Source organism: Nyctereutes procyonoides, unplaced genomic scaffold (assembly GCF_905146905.1).
Source record: "Nyctereutes procyonoides isolate TBG_1078 unplaced genomic scaffold, NYPRO_anot_genome, whole genome shotgun sequence".
NCBI classification, from domain to species: domain Eukaryota; kingdom Metazoa; phylum Chordata; class Mammalia; order Carnivora; family Canidae; genus Nyctereutes; species Nyctereutes procyonoides.
Genome location: NW_026575029.1, coordinates 4,549,709 through 4,564,603, shown reverse-complemented (window position 1 = coordinate 4,564,603; position 14,895 = coordinate 4,549,709).

Below are 14,895 nucleotides of genomic sequence, written 5' to 3'. Positions count from 1 at the left end.
CCTGTTGGATCTGGATCTAGATGATGTGAGTAGTGGAGATGCTGTTGGTGTTATAAAGCTTTATGAACTGTTTACAACATCCTGTAAAATGCCCACTTGCTCTTAATGGACAAGGCATTTCAGGCATTGGAATAAGGTCTTTTATAACATTTGCTGACAGATATTTGTATATGAGTTGCTTCTGTCCATCCTGGAAATATGCAAACACTAAAGCATACATTTATAAGGATAGCATTTTATTTGAATAGATTATCTGAATAATTATAAATGTCTGTCAAGGAAAAGGATGAGTTGCCTTCTTTGTCTTAGAGTTCCTCATACTGTGGGCCTAAAAAATGGGGCAGTTCTTATAGTACTATTGAGCTAAACTGGCAAAATTATGGAGCATGTAACTCACATCTAATTATTCCTAGAATTCCTTCTTTGTTCATGTGTGCCAGGCCATGAGTTGAATTAGTGGGGAGTAGAAAGAAATACTTTGACAATACCAAGTGGCCATCTAGGAAGTGCCAAAGATGGTTTGGTTACAAAGTCACCCTGACAGTGTGCTAAGTATCTCCTCCCTTGAATTTAGGGTTGTCAGAGAAGACTAGTTATGTTTTGTAAACTAACGGTCCAGCCAGAGATTGAGGAATAGCATTTTGGATTAGAGATCTGGCAATATAATAGTCACGTAAGACAGTGATAGAAGGACCATTTGGATATCTTAGCTCCTCCAGAAGTGATGCACCTAAATGGTATCATAACCACCACTAGCCATAATTACCCCAAGCATAGCTGGCACCATTGCAAATGTTAACAGTTTTTTGGGTTTTGTGTTTTCTAAGTGGTTGTTGTTATTGTTTTTAGAAGAAAAAGTACCCACTTAAGGAAGAGCATCAGGTTCTGCTGCTTGGGGGTGCCTCTGTTGGCCAGGTAAAGGTGGGGCCTTGGCTGTTTCTATAGGGTTTGGCTTGAGTAAAGTAATTATCTAAAAATTTTCTGTCTTGCTAGGCATCTGCTTTCCTGGTCCTTTGGCTAGAATGAGCAAGCTTCTTTGGAGGCTTTTTTCTTTTTTTGGTGTGCACCTCTTGGTGTTTATGGGTAGCTAATTTTTTCACTGTTTGATCTATGATATATGAGACAAAAGCAAAACCCAGGGAATTCACTGTCACATCATTCCCTGAGTTCTGAGCTTGCTCCCCAGACTTCCTTTTCCTGTCCACTTTCAAAGTCTTACATTTGCTTGATAATGTCCAGGCTTTTTGGCGACACCTATTAGGAGGAGTAGGGAGAAATGTTTCTACTCCATCTTGGTCCCTGTAGTGTTTTTGTATCAATGACATAGGAATTCCACTGGAATTAAGAAACATAGCATGAATTTCAGATGCAGACATGCAGAGTGATCTAATCTAGATCAGAGCTTTCTTCAGTGGAAACCCTGGGCCTGGATCATTGTTTAAAAATCAACTTTATGTGGTTTAATATTCATACAATAATGAATGTTTTACATACAATTGGATGCACTCATTTTAAGACTACAGTTTGGTGAATTTTGACAAATATATATACACCTGTGTAGCCATCACCACCATTAAGATGTATTCTCATTACTCCCCAAATTGCCCTAATAGAACCGTAATCCCTGCCTAGAGCAAGTATTGAGATGATTTCTCTCAATACAGTTTAAGTTCTGCCTGCTATAATCCTTTATTTAAATGGAATCTGGGCAGCCCGGGTGGCTCAGCAGTTTAGCATCACCTTCAGCCCAGGGCATGATCCTGGAGACCCGGGATCGAGTCCCACATCGGGCTCCCTGCATGGAGCCTGCTTCTCCCTTTGCCTGTGTCTCTGCCTCTCTCTCTCTCTCTCTCTTGTCTCATGAATAAATAAAATATTTTAAAAAAATAAATGGAATCATAGGGGCACCTGGGTGGCTCAGGCAGTTAAATATCTGACTTTTGATTTCTGCTCAGGTAATGATCTCAGGGTTATAAGATCGAGCCCCACAGCATGCTCTTGTTCTGTGTGGGGCCTACTTAGGATTCTCTCTCTGCCCTTCCCCTCTTTTCCCTCTCTAAAAAAATGTATATGTATATATATTAATTTTTAAAATGGAATCATAAATAGGTACTCTTTTGTCTAGCTTCTTTTACTCATCAAGATTCTTTTAAGATTTATCCATGTTGTGTATACTGGTATTTGTTTCTTTTTATTGATAATGACTATTCCATGGTACCTCGTACACTCCTCCTCAACTTGGGTATCCATTCACCTCTTGATGGACGTTTGTACTTTCCATTATAGGTCATTATAAATGAAGGTGCTGTGAGCATTCATGTGCAAGTCTTTTGGTAGACAAAAGTTTCCATCCCTCTTGAGTAAACATCTGGGAGTGGAATAAGTGGCTCACACAGTAAACATACAGTAATTTAACTTTACAAGAAACTGTCAAACTGATTTCACAAGTGGCTGTCCAATTTTGTGTTAGCAGCAGTACGTGAGAATTTTGATTACTTCACTTCCTTAGGCTAGGCTCAGCCTGTGGCATTTCTTACTAAAATTAGCCCATGCTCCCACCATTCCAGCTCTTTATTTAAATTCCCTTGCACTGAAGGGTTGAGTCAGGTCAGACTCTGGGGTCTTCCCTCACATATACACACACCTGAACCACTCTCCCCATCTGACTTTTGAATTCTGGATTTTGGTTCTTTCTCAAGCTAATCCCACTATTTGTCAGCATAGGAGTTCCTTCTTGAAGGGAAAACTAACACTGCCTGGTGTCATTAAGAAGCCTAGCCTGAAAGAGATGTAAAAAAAAAAAAATTAAAAATCATTTGGAGGGTCTAGGGTAGTGGAGACCAGTAGATCAGTCAGCTATTGGTAATCTAGTAGGAAGTAATGAACACGATAATTTTGTAGCTGTTTTAATCCTAATAGACCTTGGAAGATTTGTAAGTCACCTACTTTCAAAATGTGGTTTGCCTCATGGAACCTGATAATACAGTATTGTTTTTTTTTCATTGAAAATGAGAAAAAAAGGCTTTATGCGTAAGAAATATTCCCCCAATTAATTCCATTAATTCAATTTCAATTAATTCAGAAATAATTTTTACCAATCTCCTTTTCTTTACAGTAATAACCACGCAGGAAATTAAATTTTATTTGGACAATCCCTCAACCCACTCAACACGGGTATTTTTTTCAATTCTCTAATTGTCACCTACTCATTAGACAACCTGCAAGGATCCTACCTGGTGGATACTTCTCTCCTCTGACAGGCAGCACAAACCAGTCTGTAGACGTTTTGATCAGGACATCACTGCAAGAGGCCCAGAGCAGGGAGCCAGATGAGTTTGGTCTTATTTGGGCCTTAGTTTCCCCATATTTAGTTTACGAGTATTTCTAAAATTAGATCTCAGGCCACAGGACTGTATTCCTCGGGATGCCCGTTATAACCTTAAGATGTCTGCAGGAGAAACAGAATGGAAAGTAAGAGATGCTTCCCCCAGGGCAAAACGTTTCCTTGAAGGACAATATTCTTCTAGGGGCTGGTATCTGAACTGTCCGCCCTGATTCTGTAGACTGTCAGCAAGGAGAAAAATCACCTTGTGAATTTAAGTGAATCTGCCGCGGAGTCCCTGGAGTGTCCACCAGGTGTTACTGTAAGGCTGAGCCCTGAGTCCTCCCTTGGAGCGGGGTACAACTAATCAGGCATTGCTAGAAGATTCTCCTATGTTCTCCCAGTTTCTGCCCCCTGGTGTCCATGCCCCCTATGATGCTCTCTGCTTGAGTGTGCATGAGATCTGGGATATAATGGGATTTCATCCTGTGATTGGGATGGGTTACCTGGCAAAATGAAGGGATTCTGCAGATGTAGCTGAGGCCTCTAAACAGTTGACTTTGGATTAATCAAAAGGGAGATTATTCTGGGTGAGAGTGACCTGAGCAGGTACACATCTCGAAAGTGGATCTGGGCCTTCTCCGAAGGGAAGAGATGTTTGAAGTGAGAGAGATCCTCCTGCTGGCCTTGAAGAAGGAAAGAGCATGTTCAAAACTGCCTGTGGAAGGAGCCACGTGGCAAGGACCAGGGTTGCTTGTGGTTTCTGGTCAATGGCTAGCAGGAAAACAGAGTTTCCGTACAAGGAACTGAGTTCCACTGATCACTTTGACGAGCTTGGAAATGGTTTCTTTGCTAGTCAGACACTCAGACAAGGACATGGCCCAGCTGGTATGTTGACTTCAGCCTGGTAGGACCCCGAAAAGAGAACTAGCTAAACTGTGCCTGGACTCCAGACCATAGGAACCATGAAAGAATAAATGAGTGCTGTTTAAAGATGCTAAGCTTGTAGTAAGGGGATCTGCAGCAGCAGAAAATAGATATAGAGCAGGCACCAGAGAGCACTAATCCTCCCCCAGCTTTGTGCCCCTAGATTTCACAGCATTAGCAAAGGGCGCTGGACATAACAGGGCAGAGAGTCCAACCTGGTATGGAAACCATGGAGGATCCTTTCGATGGAAGTACATGAGCCCTGACATAGGACAGAACTGATTGTCTATGCAGTCCTCAGCTGTGTGCTTCACAACCACTGTGCAAGGATGATATTTTTTGTTAGAATCCTTTTGTTTTATTTTTAAAAGAATCCTTTTATGAATAAGAATGCCCAAAGTCCTTTAATTGATGAGCACAGGTATCAGGATTCCTAACCAGATCTTGATGACTCCAAAGTCAGTGAGCTTTCCATTTTACAGGGTTGCTTCCTATTCCTTATTTCATCTCATCAAAAACTCCGTTTTTGAGCTCCTGAGGCCCACATTTTCACTCACCTCGCAAGTGCCCAACTGTGGCATGCTCATGCAGTTTTACTCCTTGCCTGAAGCAACTCCTTCTAGCCCAAACTTTCCTCATGGGTCCTCTCACTCATATATGTTTGCTGCTACTCACACACACCTGTCACGGACAGATGCTCCTGGCTTAGATCCCCCAGTGATACCAGCTGCTTTCTGGATCTTATGGTAACAGGTGAGAGAAGAATAGAGCTAGAGGGAAAATCAGGGAGAAAAGTAAAAAGAAGAAAACTATGAATAAGCATCTGCCAATTTTCAGCCCAAGCTGGCTCCCCAACTCTTTAGCACTCCACCTCCATCCTGGGACTTGTTCACCCTTCTTCAGTCTGGCTTCTTTAAATGATGCCATAAAGTATAGTTCTTGGCCATCTTGAGGGCAGGTTCTGGAAAATGAGTCTCTGCCATTTGTTCAGACTGCTTTTTAAGGATCTGAGATCATCTGTTCTGCTCTTTCCTGCAGCCATTCCCAAGGAAGGGCCCAGTCCTTGCTAAGCTTCTGTCAGCCTGACCGACTCTCCTTACATATGCTGCTTCAGGATCTGAAAAGGCCAAAGCTCTAAGAAGCAGGGATAAGGTGTTTTCACAATCTGTTTTACAGATGGATGCTCTCTGCTAGATTCTAGTGCATGCTTTGCCTTGTGTTCTTGATGTGTCTTTTGGAGAAGTAAGTAGTAGAAAGAGCAAAGAATTGAGAGTCAAAAAAAATACCTAGTTCATGTTCAGGCGCCACCATCACACGCTGTGTGACCTTAGGCAAGCTGTTCAACCTCTGAGCTTTCATTTCCTCAGTTACAAATTAGGGTAATGACACCCACCTCATAAGATTCGTATGAGAATTACAGGAGGTGATGTTTGTAATGAGTCTGGCGTGGAGAAACTGCATAACAGAGCTAACTACTACTATAAGCACATGTGGCAAAATGATGTTAGGAAACATTAACTGATGCATTCCCATCATCTACATCCCCACTTGCTCTTATTCTTTTATGCTCCCTATTCCCACACTGTCCATTTGGCTGTTAGACGTGGGATCTTTGCAGCCTCAAGGAGAATTGTCACAGCAGAAGAAAGAGGGCATTATATTCTCAAGTTCTGACATCCAACAGCTGAACCTGACACAGAGTGAGATGGCTGATCTACTTCTTCCCTCCTTTGCCCCCTGCCACTAGGTCAAAGTCCTCCAAGCTGGAAAAGGGAGGAGATCTAGGGAGGAGGGTGCCAAAGTGATTCACTGGTGTGGGTTCCTGCCCATTTCCTGCTTGGAACCCTGAGAGAGAAGCTCCCACAGTAACCACCACCCACCCCATCAGAGTAGCTATTGGAAAAGCAGTCTCACCGGCATCATGCTTGTCCCAACAGCACTCAGGAAACACCTAACTAAGCTTCTTCTGCGGTCTGAGGTGCGGTTGACTTTGATGGGTGCAAAACATGCCATCCCAAAATAGGCCTCTTTGGCATAGGGTTATTTTGAGTTACTGCAGACACAGGAGAGGCTCTGAAAATGGAATGGAAGTTACTCTTTTGCAGGAGACATTTGCATTTATTAAGGAAACCTCCATATGTACAGAGGTCTCCCTCTGCATACAAGAAAAGAAGGATGACTCTTAATCATAAGAGACTTATCGGTGGAGGAGGCACAGACTTTAATCTCTATAACAGTCCAACTCTTGTTTACCTTTGTTTTTCCTGATAACCTCCCCCATAACCAGCCTATCTCACTTTCTTTTGTCGTTAGCTGAAGATGGTATTTAAGCCATCTCAGGGAGTTATTACCCACTTTTCCCTGGGTATCTTCCATTTAGACATGAGATATATGTGTTAGTAAACTTCTGGCTTTCTTTCTCTTGTAAATCTGACTTTTATTACAGAAGTCTCAGCCAAGAACTCAGAAGGTTAGAGGGAAAATGATCTTTCTTCCCTTACAGGGGCCTCAGGGATTCGAGGACATAGAGTAATAGCTGAGTAAACCATAAAAGCAGAAGTTCAGTGGGAATGCAGATATCTGGTTGGATGCCAGAGAACGGAAGTGATGAGGACCACCAAGTAGGACCCACTGGGCACCTGCAACAGTGGAGGACTAGATACCTCCCACCCTTCAACCTCTTCCTACCTCAGTGGCATGATGTTTCACAAACTCCCAGGCAAGGAGAGAGCCCTAAGTTGGCTGAGTTAACTTTGAACAGATCTAGTTTTCCCTAAACTGATGAGCTTTCCACTACCAAGTAGAATCGAGGTTGAAGTAACTTGATTTATTAAGAGTACTAAAGTTAATTTGTATACCCACAAAATGGAGGCTGTCCCAATGAACTGAATCTCCAAGCAAGTGTGTACATATGTTGGCACACACACACACACATACACACATCATCATCATCATAGCATCCCTCCCTGCTCTGCTCACCTCTAGGAGTGATCTCTTCTTTTGCCAAGGGCCCTGCCACCCTATACTTTCTCAGTATTCCTATACTTGGGGTTAAAGATGGTTTAAGGCAAACTCACATGTTTATTGCAGCTTTTTTTTTTTTTTAAGATTTTTTTTATTTGAGAGAGAGAAAGAGAGAGGGAAGATGAGGGAGAGAAAATCTGAGGTAGACTCTGCCTAAGTGCAGAGCCCCAGACAGGGCTCCATCCCAAAACCTTGAGACCATGACCTGAGCCAAAACCAAGAGTCAGAGGCTCAACTGGCTGAGCCACCCAGGTGCCCCTGCAGCTTGGCTTTTTTAATGTACACAATTCTAGGTCAAAGTTATCTAAGAATTAGAAAGTAGAGCTTTCTCTCTCACCTCGGATATTTGCCTTTCTATCTAATCAGCTGCTAGTTTGAGCTGTAGGAGAAAGTCATTTTTAAGACTACTACCCATTTCCTGCATGAACCCTGAGAGAGAAGCTTCTACAGTACCCCACCCCCCATCAGAGTAGCTGTAGGAAAAGCAGCCTGACTGATACCCTGCTTGTCCCAACAGCACTCAGGAAATAGCTAAATAACCTTCCTCTGCGGTCTGAGGTGCAGTTGACTTTCAGGGGCTTAAAATTTGACCCACTCTCCTTACACGTGCTTTGAAAAAGATTATCAATACTATTTGTTCACTAGCAAATTTCCTCGGTTGAAGATCATACAGAGCATCCTGGTTGATGAGCAACCATGTGGTTCAGCTGAAGCTAATGTGACCGAAGAATTTATCAGGGTGGCAGTGACACCAGGATAATATGGAGAAAGCAGCAGTTGACTCAGCTTCTCCTTAAAGGTTATTTGGTTACTTTTGCTAGGATACATCTGTTGAAAGATAAACTGAGGCTTATTACATTTTTTTAAGAATTTATTTGAATAGAAACGGATTTGAATGAGGCAGCAGGAAACCAGAAGTGGTTAGGAGCCCCCTAGGGCGGGGAAAGATTTTCATAGAAAAGACACAGAAGCAAGGCAAGGAAAGGACTTGATTGGCTCTAGCTTGAGCAGTTGCCTTACTTGGAAAAGTTGGCTGTTTGTGTTTGATCCTCCTTAGGCTTGGATTTTTTGCCCTGAGGCATTGTAGGCTAAGGTTGGGTCGGCTTACATAGGCTGCCCAAGGCATTAGAGTCACCTCAGTCCAAATACTTAATCTTTTTTTTTTTTTTTATAAACGGGAATTGATTTTATTTCTGATACTGCCCAGATGATTTTTTTTATGATAGTCACAGAGAGAGAGAGAGAGAGAGAGAGAGAGAGAGAGGCAGAGACACAGGCAGAGGGAGAAGCAGGCTCCATGCACCGGAAGCCTGACGTGGGATTCGATCCCAGGTCTCCAGGATCGCGCCCTGGGCCAAAGGCAGGCACCAAACCGCTGCGCCACCCAGGGATCCCCAAATACTTAATCTTTTGATTATAACTGGAAAATATCCTGCCTGGCAAGAGCTGAGCTGGAGACAGGTATCAAGGTGATCAGTGAAGACAAGCCAAAGGGAAAGTAACAGTGGAGACTTTAAATGCTTACTGGGTTGGAGAAGCAAGAAGCCAACTGGGAAATGGCCTCATTCTCTACTGGAGAAGCAAGAGGCCAACTAGGGAATAGCCTCATCCCCTACAGGAGAAGAGGCCAATTGGGAAAGGGACTCATCCCCAGCTAGAATGGCGACAGCACAAACAGGAAGCTGCAGACAAAAGGCTCCTGCGGTCTGTGGAGGAGGTGGAAGAGATGTGGGGGAAGAGTAGAGTGAAAATACTAAGTCAGAGTGAAGGAGAGTGTTTTCAAGGTCCCCTTCCCTGCAAGCCTAGAAGGTGGTTTCTGCACCTAGAAGGTGCCTGAAAAAATGTCTCAACGATGGGCCCCCCAATAAGGAGGCCTCCAAATGGAGGTGCTAGGGCTAGGAATGCAGATATATGTAAAAGCATCGCCAGCAAGGAGGGCCTGAGGATCCCTCCAAAGACTCAGTGCGAAGTGTACAGACGCTGTGCACTGGCTTTGCATGAAGTGTGCTATGGGGAGGTCAATTTTCCCCCACGAGGTAGGGCAGGTAAAACCTCTGTAGTTGGCTAACATCAGGCCTGAGGGATCACATGTAGGGTTGTGATCTGGAGTCACACTCCTCACTCCTCACCTTGACTTTCTCATCCACAACCCAAGACCTAATTGGATGTCATTGGAAGGAGATTCATGATGCCACACAAGATGTCAAATGTGCATATTTTAGTAGGTCTTTTTGAACACCCATCTGCATTCTAAACCCTCATTTATTCATTTGCTATTTTTCCATATACTTTCTGAGAGTAGATATATAATAAATGTTTCCTGTATTACTTTGACCTTTATTACTATTTTCCTTTAAAAGCACAAAATGAAGACGGTCCTTCTGAGGCCCTGGTTTGTTAGCAATGAGGACAAATGGCCGGTTTCATTCACCATGTGAAATATAGTGAGAAATGAGCATTCCCTCCAGAACAAGTGTGCCACGTTTCCCACACGGGTGTTAAGAGTGGTCCCTAAAAAGCTGACCTATTCTGACTTAGCATAGGCTTGTCTCTCTGTGGTCTAGGGGAAGGAGGCTATACCACGAGCAAGCAGTTGACCTGCCCTAGGATCAGAGAGGAGCAACTCAAGTTTTTAAACCATTGACTCATCCAAGTTCCTTTTGCTTTCTTTTTTGACAGATAGAGATTAGGAGGCTAGTCAAAGGCTACCTGGGAGAAGGCAGGGACTAGACTTCACACATTCCAGAATTTTCTTTGACTCAGCTTGTCTTATTGACTTGAAAGGAAGGGAAATAGCCTCTTATCAGGTGCTCACTGTTTATTTCACCAACCTGACAAACTCCACAGGGGCACGAAATGTGTCTTTTATCTTTATCATCCTAGTCCCTAACACAGTGCCTGGCAAGGAAGTTATAAATACTCAATAAAAACTTTTTGAATAAAAACTTTAAGTTCCCCAGGGATGGTCTGCATATTCAGGACTGAACCTGCTTGTGGGGCAGCTGTTGTCATACACTACCTCTCTGAAAGTAGCTCAGCATGGTGGTTAAACAGACCTTAAAGCTAGACTCCTGGGTTCAAATCCTGACCCTGATCCTTACTTCATTGGGCCTTTGGTCAAGTTATTTCAGTTTCCTCCTTTGTGAATTGGGCTGTCTCATAAGGTGAATAAAAGCAGCACAGGGGTTAATATTTAAAACCACTTAGAATAGTGGGGGCATAAAGTTGAGAGCTATAGGTGTTGATAAGTAAATAAAGTACTTTTCCTAGTTATACGGACATTTCCAATGACAGCAAACTGATGGATGTTTAAATAGCCTACCATTCATGGTTCTATTGTGCTTTGTCAGACAACTTCTCTGTCATTGTATTTTTTTTTTTTTTTAGAGAGTGTATATACACATGCATGGGAGCAGGGTTGGTGAGGGGGGAGATGGGAGGGGAAGAGAGAGAGAGAGAATCACAAGCAGGCTCCATGTCCAGCACAGAGCTTGATATGGAGCTCCATCTCATAACCCTGAGATCATGACCTGAGTAGAAATCAGGTCAAACGTGCATATTTTAGTAGGTCTCAGATGGTAGATTCTAACCATCTGAGCCACTCAGGAGCCACTCTGTCATTATCTTTTAATAAATTCTCATGCCACTCCTCCTGGGAGGAAGATATTATTGCCCCCAGTTTAGAGAAGGACAGTGTGCAGTTCAGATTGGGGAAGATGCAGCTTGTTATTACCTCAACAGAACCTGACTACATGAAACCCAAAAGAAGAGGGGTAGATGTGGGAGGCAGAGTGGGGACGGGGAGTTCTGAACTGAAATGAACTGTGACTATGTTCTGTGAAAAATATTTCTTAGTCATAGCTTAGCTATAAGTTTCACATGCTGAAAAATGGGTGGCCAAACAACCATAATATCACCAGAGATAGGGAACATGTCAACTCAACATTTCCTGGAATTTTTTTTTAAGATTTTATTTATTTATTCATGAGACACACACACACACACACACACACACACACACACACACACACAGAAAGTCAGAGACACAGGCAGAGGGAGAAGCAGACTCCATGCAGGGAGCCTGATGTGGGACTCAATCCTGGGACTCCAGGATCATGCTTTGGGCTGAAGGCAGGCACTAAACCATTGAGCCACCCAGGGATTCCCCCATTTCCTGGAATGTATTGCTGCAATTTGAAATTATGTCTCTCTCCAACTAAGGTAGTTCCATCAATGCAGTGACTGGACATTTACATCAGGACTTCAACATAAAGTAGATGGCCTTATGGCTCACAGATAAACTTTTACAATAAGCTTCCATCAGTGATTTGAGTTTTAAATTTGTAAAGAGCATGAATATGATTGATGAGTATGATTTATTGTGGCTCTGAGTCTAGCCTTTCTTTTTATGTTCTCATTGGATAAACCAAACCAGTTTTGGTTCAACCATCTTAATCTTTCCATTCTGCTCTATGCTTGAGGGTAAATGAAAGGATGTATGATGGGATAGAGGAAGAACAGGAGTAAATCAGATTCTGATCTTGTATGCTTATATACTAGTATTAGAAATTCAAATGAAATATAAATAATATTTGACTGGTTTGAACATCAGAGAGATATATCTAGAAAGTTCATATTCAATTTCTCACATTAAAGATTTTGAAAAAATATTTTCAGAAGGCTAACAAGTTGATCAGTAGGGAGAAAGTACCAAACAAAAGTAAAATAGAAGAATGGAGTCTGTCCATTAAAAACAAATTTGTTATATTTAAGTCATTAAATTTTTATCAGTCTGGGTTGGGTCAAGGGAGTGTTGAATCAAACCACAGCTGATATGCACACGTCAGGCAAATCAGACTTTTTTTTTCCTCACTCCAAAGTCTCAAGTCCATAGCAGGGGACAGAGAGCTGTGAAGGGTGGAAAGGTGAGCAGGCGATGGGGAAGGCAGCGTGAGAATGTGCAGGTGCAGGAGATTTCAGTCCACAGACTACCTCTACTCCTTACCCCAGCAGCAGTCCAACTCATTCTTACAGATTTTTAAATTGTAGAAACTCTCAACAGGCACCACTTGCAAAGTTTATTTTTCAATCCTTTCCATCTGAATTTGCATTGGCAACATTGGTTCTGGAGGCAAATGTTCAGAATAGAGACAGAGCAGCGTTGGCTGGAAACAGGGAGCTACTATTTCTACATGGTATTCATTTTTTAAAAATATTTTATTTATTTGAGAGAGAGAGATAGTAAGAGAACACAAGCAGGGGAAGGAGGAGGGTGAGGGGCAGAGGGAGAGGCAGACTCCCCACTGAGCAGGGACCCTGACATGGGGCTCGATCCCAGGACCCTGAGATCATGACCTGAGCCAAAGGCAGACACTTAACCCACTGAGCCACCCAGGAGCCCTTCTACATGGTATTCTTGACTATATCATGTTCTGATTAAAAATTGGAAACAAACAACAACAAATACACACACACACACATACAGATACACACATACTATGGTTTTGAGCAGAATCAGGTTTTTAAAATTAAATATGGTAAAAACAGGGCACCTGGGTGGCTCAGTTGGTTGAGCATCTGCCTTTGGCTCAGGTCATGATCTTGGGGTCCTGGGATTGAGTCCTGCATCAAGCTCCCTGCTCAGTAGGAAATATGCTTCTCCCTCCCCCTCTGCCTGCCACTCCACCTACTTGCTTGTACTCTCTCTCTCTCTGTCAAATAAAAAAAAAAAACTTTATAAATAAATAAATAAAAAATAAAAAATAAAAAATAAAAATAAAAATAAATAAATAAATAAGGGAAAAGGTCTTGGAAAACTTGAAGGTCTAGAAATAAATGCTATAAAGAACAATAGGATCTGGAAATATTATAATATTATAAACTTACTTCTTTAGATGGTTGTTAGAATGAGATATGGATATGTTACAGAGTATTACATTTTATTTCCTCCCTGGCTTCACCATCTTCTAAGCCTTCAAACCCAGGTCACCTCTCCCCTCTCCCACCATGCCTTCTTCTGCTGTCCATCCACCTTTACCAGGTTGCTTCTGCTCTGGCCAGTTATTTTTAGCTAGTGAGAATGATCACTGCCTATGCTGCCCACAGGTACTGTGATGAGTTCTTTTTTTTTTTAAGATTTTATTTATTTATGAGAGAGAGAGAGAGAAAGAGAGAGAGAGAAGCAGAGAGACAGGCAGAGGGAGAAGCAGGCTCCATGAAGGGAGCCCAATGTGGGACTCGATCCCGGGTCTCCAGGATCATGCCCTGGGCTGAAGGTGACGCTAAACTGCTGAGCCACCCGGGCTGCCCAGATTCCACATAAAACAAAAAGCATAAGGAGCAGATCAGACAATGGACTCTTTCAGCTCAGACAAGCGCCTTAATAGCTTTTATACCAAGTATAAATTTAGCAAACACATTTTCTTGAAAGGGAGATGCTTGCCTTTTCTGAAGTTTCCTAAACATCTCAGTTCTTCGGGTCTTTTTTTTTTTTAATCTTTTTTTTTAAAATTTTTATTTATTTATTTATGACAGTCACAGAGAGAGAGAGAGAGAGGCAAAGACACAGGCAGAGGGAGAAGCAGGCTCTGTGCACCGGGAGCCCGACGTGGGATTCGATCCCGGGTCTCTAGGATCGCGCCCTGGGCCAAAGGCAGGCGCCAAACCGCTGCGCCACCCAGGGATCCCTTTTTTTTTAAATCTTAATTCCAAGATAATTAACATAGAGTGTTATGTTATATGTTACTCGGTGCTAATCATAAGTGTACTCATCCCATTCACTCATTTCCCCTACCCACCTCCCCGTTGGTAACTACCAGTTTGTTTTCTGTAATTCAGAGTTGGTTTTTTGGTTTGTCTTCTTCCCCCTTTGTTCATTTGTTTTTTCTTAAATTCCACATACGAGTGAAATCATATGGTATATGTTAGGTCTTTTCAAATCAGTGCAGTAGAAGGTAGAGATTCTGGGAATGAAAATTTTTTTGTGGACATTTGTTGGCCTGCTTACTATGTGATAATTAACTGTAATCATATTGTAAAGGATAAGGATGGAACAAGCAGAAAATCAATCAAGAAACTCATACTCTAGTTTGTTCCTTCAATGAAAAAAACCTGGTACTGAGAATTATCTATGGCTCAAGCTCCAATATGAAGTATGTTACGATTCCTCAACTAATACCTACCGAGGTTGAGGCAAGGAAGAAAGTCAAGTACACAAACTAAACAAAGTCCTGTAACATGGCTTTTGGAAATGTGTGGTACCCTCTCCACCCCTCCCCTATGTGCTGATCCTGTTCTCACCACTGACAACATGAACATTTGTGCGCTTCCACCTGCCCTTGATTTAATTTCATCTTTGAAGGCAGGAGTGAAAGGTGCAATAAAGAGGAGACATTGATGCCATAAATGGAGCTGGGAGGCCATTAAGGTGGGCCTTATGCACACTCCTCACAGGGGGGGAACCATGAACTCTTGATCTGGACCAAATATTCCAAGGACTCTGCACAACGCCTGCAATTTGCTATCATGATGAACTTTTGCTCAGTGATAGTCTTAGCAAGCGATTATGGTTAGCCAAGATTAGTTTGCTGCTGCCAACACCAATCAAAATTCTTTGCAAACAA